Here is a 10,944-nt window from a genome sequence, read left to right on the forward strand (position 1 = left end):
AAAAGAGAGGAAGAAAGAAACCGGTGAACGTGGAAATGAGATTAATAATGCAGATGAAACGTCGAACAATTGTATCCTTTGTGCGAGGTCGCGTTTGCGCTCGATTTATCGCTCGATGAAATTACCAGCCGGTTCTTGCCACGGAGGGAAACCCTTCGATGTTTACAGGCTAGATTATCATGAAAATGCGCCGCTGTGTTTCTTTTTTAAACCTTCCTCCTCCTTCTCTCCCCCATCCCCACCGCATTTCCCCCCTCCCCCTTTCCACCTCCTTCTCCTCCTCTCCCTTTCCATCGAATCGTCGTCGCTTTGAGAATTTCCCCGTTTCCCTCTTCCTTTTTTCGCGATGAAACCCGACGCGAAACCGGGAGCCATTACGTTTTACGCTTTCGACGTACGATTAATCCTTTTTCATACAGCGAATACAAATAACGTGATATCTTATCGTCGCTGCCACCACTTTTCATCGTTATATCAATTAACGGGGATAAATACGGGCTTTCTGTTATACGCCCTTTACGCTCGATCATCTCACTCTAAGAGGACATCGTGTTTACCTACGAATCAAGCCAGCAACTTGAACCCTCCCCTTCTTGTAATTGCTGACAATGATAATAATAAAAACTGAGACACGGTGTATCACAGTGATATAATAGAATAAAACTCGTAGCAACGACGTAAGAAGAACGGAGGTAATACTACGTCGCAAGACACTCATTGGAGCAATTCACGTAATTCGGAGTAATTCGCAGAAACTGAAATTCCCATTGCTTGTCGTTCGCGAGTATTTATAAAAAATGACGAAGAGGAGATTGTATATTTCCGCGGCGTCGCCGTTTAAACGGAGTTACCATTATTCCCGATGCTATAACCACATTGTTTGAAGCTCGATACATTTTTCTCGCTATTTCGCAAATTAATTGCTACTACGACGATGCAATAAGAAAAACCCCGGGAGTGCGAAAGGTTGAGTGGAGGCTATATAAAGTCTGTGGAAGATCCACGTGCACCGAGGAGGATCGAGAGGCTATATCGCCGGTCTCAGATAGTCCGCGATCGCGCAAAAACTCGAACGTGACGCGCGGAGACCGGAGGCTGCCACCTCCGTGAGGGCTCATTGTTATTCCACGCCGGCGCTTACGTCGTTCGTTACGTTTACCTACTTCCGTGCTTCCTTCGCCAGCCGGCAGATAAGCGAGAAAGTCGCGAGAGCCTCAGCCACGGTGTTCGCGTTCCACGTACCGCCACGGAGAGGAGAAAACGAGAAGAAAATCAAGCGCCGTCTCAGGACCGGAGGAATTATCCTGGACGACTTAAGGGGGATCAGTTATCGGTAATTGCGATCGTCACCTCGACAGACGTCAAGAAACGTTTCCTTCCTCTTTTCCGCCACGCCAACTTCTTCGTTCGCTTGCTCCGCGGAACCGGTACCATCCGATGTGACTCGTTCGAGCAGCTGGATTTCCACGGGTCCCCTTGGATACCACCTCGCTTGTCGCCTCCGGCCCTCCGCCAGTACGATCGTAATCTCTCTTTCCCGCTAGATATCGACGGCAACATCTTCCGCCATTTTTCATTTACGCTCGTTACATCCCCCGATTTCGAATCGCGTTTTTTTTTCGAATTAGGATTCGAGGGTTTATCACTGCCTTTTTTTTTTTTTTTTTTTGAGAAAAGCAGAAGAATGTGTAACGCAGGTGTAAAGCTTCGATTCAATTTGCAAGCTTTTAAAGTTTGAATTTAATTTTAAAAGTGTGAAAGCACACGGAGTGGAGTAACATACGAAGAACATACGAAATGTACAAAGTACAGCACTTGATAGGAAATTAGTGGATGAAATTTTCGCTTAGATATCATCGTTTCATTTCTGTTCGCAGAAGTGTGAGTAAATCTCCGTATTCTGTGTATGATCGAATATGCTATAAATGCAACCGAAAGTTTCAAATTTTCCACTTTCAATGATATATCATTGAAATACTTGCAGAATAATTTCCATAATTTCCACTAAATATCATTTTTCTTCCAACATTGATAAATAGAAAAATACCAAGGTTTGAGTTCGTAAAAAACTCAAGAAGCAACGAATGAAGCGTAGCAATGTCTGATTACGAACATCCATTTCTACTGATCGGACCATTCACGTTCACCAGATACTTAATAAAATTAATCTTAACTTTATTGTTGTCTTTAAATTCTTTGAATTTATAATACAAATTTCTAAAGTATATTTTGAACAAAATGTTCAAGTATATATTGTTCTTTTTATTTAAAATTTCTTCAATTTTCACTGAGTGACTCCCATGTTTTATAACCAAGTATTCTTTTCAAGTATACTTTTGTAAGTATGGAAGATTTCAAATTTCAATTGGCCAGTCGATATCATTCGTTTAAATTACATGATGTAATACACGCGCACATGTATTAACTTCGCGTCAAGATATTTCTGTAAAAAAAAAAAGAAACAACAACAACAAAATTATGCAATGGCTTGTGGATCAAAACCACTGAGGTTGTTGAGGACAGACTGGTAACGAGCAAGGTACAACTAGACAAATATATCATACACGAAATGACGAAAAGAAAAACGCAGATGCTAATCGCAGGAACGCGTAGCAGCCGGGCGAGGAAAGTTTGCTTAAGTCGATATAACTTCTAGTTGCGCAGCACTCGCGGTACTTTCATGAAACTATTTAGCCACTTCCATCGACGGCCAAGAAAGTGATTGGATAACTTCGTCGCTAAACGAGGAACACAATTAAAGTTACAATTAAGATACTAATCGAACCAGTCGCCGGCGCGTCATACGCTCGACGCGATTTCGAACGACCACCGATCCGTCTCGGTCCGCCGGAAAAATTCATCGAACTTATCGATCGAGTGGTCTTCTAGCGAGAAAAGAGAGACAAAAACCGAAACGTAACGAACGAAGAGAATAATAAAAAAAAACCATATTAGAAACACTGAAAAAGCATCTTCTTTTTATCGATAATTTCTTTAGAAATCCCATCGAAGGTAATTTCACAGTAAAACTTTTTGTTATAAAGATCGTCTGTATGTACAGGGTGTCGAGGTAATAAGGCCTAAGGAAGAGTAAAAATCGTATAAACATATATAGTTTCGAAATTTCTCCTCCTCATCGTCCACTGTTATTTTCTAAATACATTTGTACAGATTTTTGAAGTACATTTCGAATCGTTGTCTTGAGAAACTTCAAGCATTGCTCTTTCTTTAAAATTTCTTTAATCTCTACTAAAATCTCTACTAAAATATCGTGTTTTATAGCTGGCACAATACAAACACTCCTTTTCGCGTAAACTCGTCGGTATTTTGTAGGTATATTCAAATTTCGGCTCGAGAAGCATCACATACCGTTGCTGTTAAACAACAAGATCACGCGAGAAAATCGTTCTAATAATTATTCTATTCAAAGTGGGCAAACATTTACTATACTATTGTATATGAACTTCTTCCACCTTAGAATACAAAAGTCTGGTTGCCTGTTTCCTTGACATCGTGTACATCGAACAGCTCGATGATTCTTCGATAAATCAGAAAGAAAATATTCGAGAAAATATCGAACGTACAAGATCCGAGCCAGAAAATTCGTATTTCCGTGGTACGCGAGGTGACCGGTAGGCTGTCTAGTCAAGACGGAATATTCTACTTCGCACTGGTCAGCTGGTTTGCATCGATTCGACTTCTCCGGCGGGCGATGTAATTATCGCGGGACGCGTACACGCGGAACTTGGCCAACTAAAACTCGTATCATGTAATTTTCGTATCTGCCCGGTGATACAACCGCGTTCCTCGATTTCTCTCCGCGTAACTGGCCTCCGAAAAATTGCACGCGAACATGGGTGACATAACGCCTAGTTTTTTTCAGTCCCGTAACGGGTTTCGTCTCGTGCTCCTAATCGCTCGTATCTTTCGTCTTTTTCTTTCTTTTTTATAATTTTCCTTCGCCTATCGACGTCAATTTATTGCTATCGAAATTTCTCCGAAACGAAGAAAGAGCACAAGAAGAAGGAAGAGCTTGAATCACGATACAACGATCTTAGACACTTTTTTTAAATTTCTGGAGCACACCTTGTGCTTGATTTTTAACTAGAAAGAGGAAGATGAGGTAGACGGAGGTTGTGCTTGTTTGCTTGTATTTACACGAGGTAGAATACATAAGAAAGGAAAGCATAGAAGCAGCGTGTAAACAGAGGATATTCAAGAAGAAGTTATACAGGAAGGGAATTTAAAAAAAGAGAGGATTGCTCAAGACAACAATACACAAGGAACGAAGTAATTCTTTATAAAGTACGTGAAAATAAAAGCCGAGCTGCGTCATCCGGCGGAAAACTATCTGAAAAAAGAAACGAAACAAAAAAAAAAAAAAGGGAAGAAAAAACAAAAAGAAAGAGGGGAGACGGTGGAACACGCTTCTCGGGGAATTTTCGATGCAGTGATCTCTACATCCTCTAAAATGGCCCAAGAAACGACGTCGAACGGGCTTGCTAATAGAGGCGGTCAAGCTTGGTCGGAGGCATTTCGAGCGGTACGAAACGACTCGAAAATTCTCACCGGTCTCGCGGCTCTCAGATATTAAGAGCGTGGCCGAGAGATATCTGAGCACCGGCGAAATGCAATCAGAATAGTAATTAAGGATTCGGTTAACGTTCGAAGCGCGAGCGTAGAACGCAACCCAATTTAAACACACAAAAGTGCAAGCCGGGTTAGCGCCAGAGGGGGAGCAACCGCCGCTGCTGCTGCTGCTGCTGCTGCCGCTGCCGCTGCCGCTGCCGCCGCCGCCGCCGCCTCTCGAGGGGAGGCAAAAGGAGGACGGACCACGAGGACGAGGAGACGAGACGAGAGCAGAGAGGGTGAGAATGAGAAAGGGAGAAGGGAAAGGAGACGACGCGAACGATGGAACCGATGGAACACACGACTCGTTCCTTCTCGCGTTCTCGGCCGGGTGTGTGCGCCACTGCACATGCACACGTCGCGAGTCGCTGCCGCGCGTATTCCCGCGCGAATTCTTCTTGGACACAAGAAGCACGTGCTGAACGAAGGATCCATCTCGCTCGAGGATTTCGTTTGAATAATAGTCCGTTTATTAAACTACTTCCTACGATCTCTCTCCTCTCGTTTACGTTCATCTACGTTTGCATGACGGGGCGTTCGATTTTACGATTGCTTGTTTGTAAATTGGAGTTGGAGTGGAAGTGGTAAAAACGAAGAGTCATCGATTATCTCAATTAGTCGGCGAACTTGCGGTGACGTCAGCCACCCCTGTGTCAAAAAATTCGACGTAACTCCATCGGGTTCGGGGCAAAGAGGTTCGCAACGGCGAGCACGCGCCTGCGTGCGACATTCGCGCGCGCGTTCCACGCACACGTCGCCGGATTTTCCGCGAGACACGAGCACCGATGCACGCCCAATCGGCCACCGATATACTCGCGCACACGAAAATCTCTCTCTCTCTCTCCTGCTGCCTTCTCTCTCGTATATACATACATTCCTCGCGATCACGTGTACGTGTGCATGCGTACGCACGCGTGCAAGCGTACACAGGGACACGGCACTAGAGAGAGAGAGAGAGAGAGAGAGAGAGGAGAGAGAGAGAGAGAGAGAGAGTGAGAGAGAGAGAGAGAGAGAGAGAGAGAGAGAGAGAGAGACACTCACGCTCGAAAGCATCATCGAGGGAACGCGTGTGCGCGCGTGTCGTAGACGATGCGCCGCGAACCCGGGTGAAAAGTAGGGGAGAGGGAATTCCTGTGCCCTCCCTCTTCGTCGTCGCGGCGTCCACCGCGTTCTCTTCGTCCCTCCTACCCTCGACTCCCTTGGTTCTCCTCTTAGTGCACCCAACGTCCCCTGTCTCTCCAGCGTCCCTCTCCGTCGACATCCCCGCTGGCGCGCGCGAGAGCGAGAGGCGCGCTTACACCACCAGAGCCAGCCGTGGGGCCGTTTCGACAGTGGCAGCAGGTGGACCAGGGGGCCGGAGGGGTCAACAGGAGGACTAGGGTAGCAGGAGGAAGCCAACGGAGGAGTGGAGAAAGAGAAAGAACGAGAACGAGAACGAGAGAGGGACAAAAATCCGGCGGTGGCCAATGAGAGGAAGGCCCTGAACCCCGAGCGGGAAGATCCGACAACGTCGCCGTGGAGTTTTTGTTTACCGCGCGCGCTCAGAGGAGAGCGCGTAGCTACTCCTGCAGCAGCAGCAGCAGCAGCCACCACCAGCACTGTCAGCGTCATCAGCATCGGCAGCCAGCAGTACTAGCAGCAGCGTTGCTTGCACCAGCAACGATACTAGCGACAGCGAGAGGCTAGCCAACCAACCAACCAACCAACCAACCAACCAACCAGCCAACCAACCAGCCAGCCAGCCAGCCAGCACACCGCGGAGAAGCACACCGGACGACGCTCCACGCCGTGCTACACCGCTTCCATCGTCTCTCCCTGGTTCTGCCTCTGTCTCTACTCACCCTAAACTCTCCTCATCTTTCCTCGTCTTTTTCCAATCGTTGCCTCGCTCCTCTTTCACGATCTCTCCCGCTTCCGTTCCGTTTTCTCGATGGTGCACGCTCGCTCTTTCTGCTTCCCTCCGCTTCTTCCGATACGCTCGCGCCGTTACTCTTTTGCCGCTGTTGCTGGTCTCTCTCGTAACGCTTCGTCTCCTCTCGCCGGACACCGTGACCACAGACAGATGGGAAGAAGAGGGAACGTAGAACGCGACCGAACTGGAGAGGAAGGGATAACCACGGTGCCACGATTTTGATGTTAGTCGATAAAATTATCCACCTTTCTTTCGTTCGCCTCGATTCTCTTTTTTTTTTTTTTCTTGATACTAACTTTGTCTCTCTTTGTCGTTGCGACGATGCTCTCTCTCTCTATATCTATCTATCTATCTATCTATCTATCCATCCATCCATCTTTCTTGCGCGCGAGTGCACGAATTCATGCAAATCTCCCTCAGTTCGATCTTCGACGCGTTTCCGCCGCGACTCTTCCCGCCGTCGTCGATCTTTCTTCGTCAAATTATCGTTCCGAGGCTGTACGCCTCTCTCGTGGCCGCGCGCGCGCGGAAATTCGCACACGTCCGCCTCGCGACGTCGAGCGTTTTAATTAAAATAATTAAATCACGAGGCTTCGGGAGCCGAGCAGCACACAGTCCGATGCCGGTCGAGTGTCGCGCAAGGAAAAGTAATTAAAAGGAACGCGTGACGTGCCGCAACGGCTTTTCCACGGGGTTTACACGCTTTTTTTCCTCGATTTCCAGGCCCGATGATGTATCGCCGCGACCGGTTTCTCTCTCCCTCCCTTTCTCTTTCTCGTTTTCTCTCGTTGGGAAGCCCCGTCGCGCTGATTCGAAAAAATCTGGTTGATAACGCTGTCGCGGCTAACGCGTACTTCTTCGAGACATTAGAATAATCTAGGCTCTAGACATTCGAACAGCATAGAATGGCGTCGTTGATCACGAATATACGTGGTCTCTTTGCCATTTTTAAATGAGAAAACCAGTACTTAATTGTCTGATTCGCGAAACCATTGCTGAATTTGGATCGTCTTTCGTTAGAAATGTACAGTTATTAAATTATATTCATAAACGTCTCGACTTGTCGTTCATCAAAATACAACAAAAATATGTGATCAGTTCGTCACTAACAGAGGCGAAAGTGTTAAGCTGTAAACTGTCGTTCGCGTATACAACGAACAACACTCGAAATTACCGCTAGAGCAAAGAAACGAGCAACGACAACACGCGCTACACACTCGAAGCGGTTTAACTCCTAGGAAATCCTACAATCTTAACCGAACACAATAGCAAGAATTCACTGGCGAGGAACGAGCAAAAAGAATCTCTTCTGTAAACACCCTATAAAAGGTAGATTCTCAAACATCTTCCTCCTTCTTCTTTTTCTTGTTTTTTTTTTTTTTCTCCCAGATCTTGCTCGTTTTCTTCCCAAGTTTTCCCTCTCCGCCGTCCAATCCACCACCCTTAAAGTCGATCTCTCTTTCGAAGGAACCCGCTCGCTTCCAACCCCGAGGACATCGCACGAACCGTGCGAACCGCGGGCATAATGCTCGATAATGAATCGAGCGGGAATCACCGTGGCTAATTCCGCAGAATCGATGCTCCTCCTCCTCCCCCTCCCTCCTCTCCTTCTCGCTCTCTCTACCACGGCTCGGTTTTCGCGAAATTTACGATATTACTCGAAATTGGGAGCAACGACGTGTCTTAGGGTGGCCTTATCGCGGCGGCACCTTTTGCTGACGAGCGATCCGTGGCGACCGGTTAACGATTTTCGGCCGTAGCCAGCCAGAGATCGGAAGATTGCGCGGGGAGCCTTTCTTAATTTATGGTCGGAACGAGCAACATTTCTCAGGCACCCTCGCCGAGCAACCGGGCCATAACTTGGAGATCGGTGCCAGATTCTACGTAGAACCAAGGGAGTTCTGCTAGTGTTACAAACGCCGATACGGATTGATGAGACGCTGTCCGATGAAACGCGGATACTGACACTCTACCCCGAACACACGACAGTGTATTATGGAATGATTACTGTTAATTCAGAGGATCTTACAATTTTTCTTTACAAGCTGCGCACAATGTTATAATATATTATAATATACTTAAATACATTGAAATTTAAATTTATCTAGATTGAAGTCTGAACATGTACGTACACGTGAAATAGGGACATCTAGTTTTGTATTGTATGTTAGAGTCTTCAGATTAGTGATTGAATTTGTATTTGAGTCACTCAAAACCACTCTATTAATGTAGACCTGTTGTTACATCTGAGTCGAAACACTCTCTCAAGCTCGAAGTTGACATTTTTTTTCGGCTATTCTTCTAAACGGAGTTTCGTATTAAATGATATTGGTTCTCCAAACTGAGTCGGCCATCTCTAAACTTTGGATTCAACGCGTGTTTTGAAGTCAGATTAGTCAAACTCAGAACAGTTGAGCAGTACCAGTTACGAACCTGAATTTAAATAATTTGCACGATTTGGACAATTCGAGCTTCCTCGGCGAGTTTTCCTCAAATTTTCCGAGTTTCAAAGTGTAGTCTAACATTTTATCCTTTATCGAAATCGTTTTTCTTTAACGTTGTTGATTTCCCTCTGTGTATAGAATTTTTTTTTCCATTTTCTCCTGGCTGAAAGTTTCTACTTTGTAGAACATCGCCGTCGGTTTTGGTTTTTTTGTTTTTTGTTTTTTTTTTACACAAATATATCTCTTCTTCGAGTTCCTTTTGGAAACTTTCGTTCTACACGCGTTTCCGCGCCTGATTCTACCAGTGTTTAGAAACTTTCCGCCATTTTGGTTCGCCTGCTCGTTTTCTTGATACCCAGCAACTCCTTTTTAATTCTTTCAACGTCTTTGAGTTTCTGTTACCTTAAACGTTCCTCGTCTTGAATTTCTTTCTTATAAATATCTCCACTTTCCTGAATCTCACCTTCTGTTTACTTTTCCCTTTCTTCGAGTCTGCTCCTCCATCTTCCTTTTTCTCTCTTTTTCATTCTCTTCGTCTTTTTTCTTCTTTTTCCTCTCTTTTTTTCAAACACTCCCGCTTTAAGTCTCTTTCTCCTTGAATTTCTCGCTCTATAAGTCTCTACTGCTTTAAATCGTCCCGCTCGCGCTCCTCCTTTCTCTCTCTCTCTCTCTCTCTGTTCATCTCAAGCAGGTGCTCCTTTTCCTCGCCACGCTTCTTACACGGGTCATTCGGGAAGTTTTCAGATAAGGGTGCAGGATCCAGGATCAAAGTTCGTCGTAATTTTTCGAAAACTTCCCGACGCGTTTAACCAGCCTCGTCTCGCCTTTTTCTTTTTTCCTTTCTTTCTTTCTTTTCCTTGCTTTTCTTCCACCGAAAGACGAATCTGTAATGCAAAACGACGTTCCTTCTCTCGAGCGGGTAAATGAGTCGATGGTCGCGTGCCTGCCAGAGTGACTCACTTCGTGTCAACGTGTCCGAGAAATTTCTTTATTTCTAGCTCTGTTTCACGAGGCTTCATCTCCTTCGCTTCCCTCGTTGGACGTTCCACTTTTCCTCGATACTTTCATTATCAGCTAGATTCGCGTACTTTTATACCGTTTTATAACTCGCGTTTTCAAAGATTCGAGCATCCAATTAACGAAAAAAGGAACGAAAATTCATTATCGTTCGACAGAAATCAACCGACCTCTTTCTTAATCCATCGGAGAAACGAAACTTTCAAAGAGTATCGAATTAATAAAAGGACGAAATTTATCAGTTTTTGTTTCTTAATACGTCAAAGAAACGGGGTTCATTAATTGCATTACGTAAACTATTAACATTCCCAAGGAGTATCGAGCATCGAGTTGAGAAAATTTATCAATCTGTTATTTAGCACAAACAGAGGTGCTTAGCTCCTCTCGATCCGTCACGTGCATTAGGAGCCTGTTAAAATTGCATTCGAACGCGAAATCTCTACGCTGCGGCAGGAGCGCGGCGACGATTGCTGCGAGAACCGCGAGCGGAAGTGTTAGACGGGTGTTCTTTGAAAAATCCTCCGGCAAGGGTAAATTTGCCCCGGTGTAATATTTTACGAGGACAGAATGGTCCGGATTCGAAGATAAGCGGGAGTAAAGCGGCACCGAGTGAACTGCTCGTTTTACAATCTTTCCGGCAGCGTGTCCTTCCTTCTTCGCGCCCGCGCGCTCTTTCTTCCGTCATCCGGGGGCCGGCCAAGTTTTTGAATGTAAGATGCCACACTTCCTTAAGTAAAGCCATTTAACGTTGCGACATTTTCAGCCGGTTTGAATCGCCGTTCGTGAATTATTTTCGGCGAGCGTGGTATTAAGCGGGAGGATGAAGAAAGAAGGAGGCGACCCACACGGCTGGCTCGAAAATTTTCAAAAAACCAGCAAACGCCGGTGTCCAAACGCGGTCGCGCCGCGCGCTCTACCTCCTAACGATGCATTTTCTTTAAC

The sequence above is a fragment of the Frieseomelitta varia genome, unplaced genomic scaffold (genome assembly GCF_011392965.1).
Source record: "Frieseomelitta varia isolate USP_RPSP 00005682 unplaced genomic scaffold, Fvar_1.2 scaffold_984, whole genome shotgun sequence".
Taxonomy (NCBI): domain Eukaryota; kingdom Metazoa; phylum Arthropoda; class Insecta; order Hymenoptera; family Apidae; genus Frieseomelitta; species Frieseomelitta varia.